Raw genomic sequence first — 4,403 nt, forward strand, 5'->3', positions numbered from 1 at the left:
TACAGGAATTATGCAGAAACACTAAGGCAAATCTTACCTATTGTGACGAAAAAAGTCGTCGCAAAGATCCATACTTTGTCGCTATAGGTCTATTGTGACGACAGTCGTCGCCGTAGAGCCTGTCGCTGTAGCCCTCTATACATGTCGTCACTAAAACTCAAAAATAAAAAGTTGAGGTTTTTACCTACTGCGACGACTTGTCGTAGCTATAGATGAAAAATCAAAAAAGAAATTTTTACCTACTGCGACGACATGTCGTCACTATAGGGAGATTTTTTATTTTTATTTTTCACCTATAGCTAAAACAAAACAGGTGGTCGAAGTAGGTATAAACTAAAATTTTTAATTTTTCATATCGTTACAGTGGTAAAAAAAAAAGTAATTTTTTTGTTGGTACCTTTTAACTCTTTTATTTGGTTATACAATCTATTTACTAGATTAATTTGATATTCAAATAACTACCAAATAATTTTGAAAACCGTAATACAAAATTAATGACATAAAATAAACATTATGTCTCAGATATATTCCACATCAAACTCATCCCCATCCTGGCTGGTGGCTGCTGCGATGGTTGCCCCGCCATAGCCAACGCAAATAAGGTCTCGAGTGACAGCGATATACACACCTGGATAGTATTAGTACCTAGAACATATTCAAACATTTTAGATTTTTCAACGTATATAAGCTTTCGTATTGCATACTAAACATACCATTCCAACCATGACTACATGACACACTATCCATCATATGTAATCAACCATATGACTAGTTGACAAGAATGCACAAAAACATGAACAGAAGCTATTCCTATTTCATTGCACCAGAAACCCATTAGAAACAGATCAACAAAGTATCAAATGTGTGACAATTGCAACCTAAAATGTTTCAAAATTGGTAGAAACCGTACCTTAAGCTTTTCCCCCAACTTGTAGAAACATAACAAGAATCAAAGAAACATCCTCTTATTACCTGCTAGATTTCATATTCTTTAAGATAAATTACCTTTTCTTACGAAGCTTACCATCTTACTGTTGGATTTAGGGTTCTAATTTTAGGCTAATAAAGAGAAGGAGATTTCTACTACTTATTGCTTTCAAGGCGAGTGATCTCTGTCCTTAAAGCAATTTCGCCCCCACCGTATGTGCTTTGGGATTTTGGCGAATCGCTTCTCAAGATACAATGAAGCAACGTATGTAAAATGACTATCAACACCGCACTAGTGGTGATAGTCCCGGTTGAACAATTGAGTTTCGAGGATTTCAAGAGACTAAGAAGTTGTGTTTCTATAGCAACATAACCCTTAGCAATCTGGTATATAGAACAAAGAAAAAGGTTAAACGATTTTGGTGTCTATAGATGGGTATATATAGGCATATGCGACAGCCCCTTGAACAGTCACCATTCGCGACATTTCGAACAGTCGCAACTGTTCGAACGGGTGCCATCTGCGACGCTTGAACCGTCGCATCTGTTCATTACACCCTTTGATGCGAACCGGTATGGGTGCCATCTGCGACGAACCGTCGCGTCTGTTCACGAAGAGGCACCGTTTAATGGCCAACCGTCGCACCTTTCACTAACCATCGCATCTGTTCGTAGTAACTGTCACTAACGAATTATTTACAACGGTTTGAAGCAAAAGAATTAAGGCGGCTACAGGCCGCTCGCGGTGATGTTTGTGTGCGTCATCAAAGCGCCACATTGCGCCCACGGTCGCGCGCGTATGCACCCTTGTGGAGCCCCCATCATTTCCAATATACTAAATTAATATATAGAAAATGCCTCTTCTTATATACCCACTTGAATTTCACTCTTGCTCCTATGTGGGACAAGGAGAAACCCACCAAAATGATCCTTTCTCTTTTCCTGAGACCTAACCCAAAAGACTTTATTTTATTTTGAAAATATTCCCAACACTTACAGTTCATATATGCAATAGGCATGGGTATTCTGGTAGGCGAAGCTCAAACTTTCTTGTGTAAGTATATTATCATTTCAAAATAAATGCAAAATTTTATAACGATTACATGATCAACGCATAAATTATGAGACTTTCCAGTTAAAAAGAAGGTTAATGAGAGCATATGAATTTTTGATATCAATAAAGTAGGGTAATTAACAAGATGTGTTTTGATATCAATGAAGTAGGGTAATTAACAAGATGTGTTTTGNAAGTAGGGTAATTAACAAGATGTGTTTTGATATCAATGAAGTAGGGTAATTAACAAGATGTGTTTTGGTGTAACAGAAGTATATAAGTACATAAACCAACCAAATTAAGTTCTTGTTAGATTTTGGATGCATGTATGGATCATGGGTTTTCTAAAGCTAGAGAGCAGAAACAATCTCTCTATCTCTTGATACATTGGTAAGATTAATTGTGTACATATGAATATCATATCCAAACAAATTACATATTGCATAGATTGGGGAACAGATTGCTCTAGACTTTTGAAAGGTTTTTTGCTTCATTTTCTAGTGGAAAGCCAATAGAATGGTGGTTGTTTCTGATCAGAAAGGGGGAGTAATTAAGAATAAAAAGATTTACCAAATAAACTGAGGGAACCATACTCGATGCAATTCACCTGCTATTGAAATTTTACAAAACTATTGGTATGGTGATTGTTCATCAGGGGCATTCACGTGTAGAAGTCAAGCTAAAAGAAAATTAGTACTAGTATTTATCCACAGAGATGCGACATGAAATGCTCATACAAGTTTAAGGGAATAGGTGCTCATAGCATACAACAGAAATATTCTTGGAATTTTAGTTTATTAAATAACAGTTAAAACATGAGGATATTGTTAGGCATGAAATAAGGATTTTAGGGGCTATTTGGTTTAGGCAAGGGAAATAAAATGAAAATGATAGGGAATGAAATTGTGAATGAACCGGTTTAATCTGGAATGAAAATTCTGGGCTTGTGGAGAAATGGTCTTATTATATTATATAAAACCAAACAGTTTCTCTTATTTTCACTCCCGTTAATTACTGCTTAATACCCCTGACCATATATCCCCTTAAAGTTGCATTGATGACTCTATAGAGGTTATATGTTGGGTTTGCTTAACTTCCTATATCATTCAACAATTCATCTGTTTTATAATATAGAATGCAATTATTTTATTGTTTCGTGTTCATGATCTAATATAACTGATAGGTTTTATGCTTCACGCAAATACTTGGCATACTTCCTTTTATTCCTCTCCAAGTCAATTGCGTACTCCATTAATGCATATTTCTCTTAATTACTTCCCCTTCTTTCAGTAGGTTTAAATATTTGGATCTCAGGCAAACCAACTCCTGGACCATGGATCATAAACTCTTGAGCAACTGATAGCTTGACAAGTTGCTCCAATCTTTTGTCAACTTATAATCCTTGTAAATGGAAAAGAAAATTAAAAATCAAGATTGCAGGTGATTCTTGCTTTGCAACAATTGGACCAGAATCCAATAAATCCATTGTTATATATCCTTAATTCTGGATGATCTTAATGAGCCTAAATTGTTCATTAGGATTTATGTTTGGATCAAAAGCTAACAAACCAAATAAATCTGATACGGATTAAAGCAACTATAAAAAATGAGGATACATTCTCACAGTCTTCAACCAATAAGACATGGTCATTATTGTAGTACATGGATATTCAAATGTCATTTGTTCAAACATTGCAACAAATGGTTGATATTTTACAAAGGGACTTAAATAGATCTGACTATAAGTACAAAATATTGTATTATTAACAAATTTAATTTAATTTATTAAAAATATTGTATAAATGTTTTTTCCAAGAAAAAAAAAAACTCACCCTATAGCATCGACATGATTCTCCAAAATTTTAATTTTAACAAAACAAAATTTCAGTTACTAAATAATTAATTGTTAAAAAGATTTTGGACACCTATTGCGACGACAAGTCGACGCTGGTGATATTTTGAATTTTAGAAAACATAATTTTTTTGAATGGATTAGAAAATATATTTTCATTTACTAAAAAATATTAAAAACAATTGGATATCTACTTCGACCACAAGTCGATGCTATTGAGTCTCCTGAATTTTAACCTTTTAAAACGCATTATCATTTACTACAAAACAATTAAAAAAGTTCTTGAAAACTTACTGGGACGACAAGTTGTCATTGTAGGGTTCTATTTAAAAAAAAATTATACTCTTCAAGTACGGGAAAAAGAAAATTTGTTTTAATACGTACTCCGATGAATTGCATGTCGTCGCTATAGCCTTTATCGTTATAAAAAATGATTTCTTGTAGTGAAAAATGTGATTTGGGCTACGTGTATTTAACGTTTTTCAAACAAAAGATAAGAAGACAAAATATATATATATATATATATATATATAGGGTATATTTCTTTTACAACCCTCCCTATTTATACAA

This window comes from Cynara cardunculus, unplaced genomic scaffold (genome assembly GCF_001531365.2).
Source record: "Cynara cardunculus var. scolymus isolate 2C unplaced genomic scaffold, CcrdV1 Un_Scaffold_4558, whole genome shotgun sequence".
NCBI classification, from domain to species: domain Eukaryota; kingdom Viridiplantae; phylum Streptophyta; class Magnoliopsida; order Asterales; family Asteraceae; genus Cynara; species Cynara cardunculus.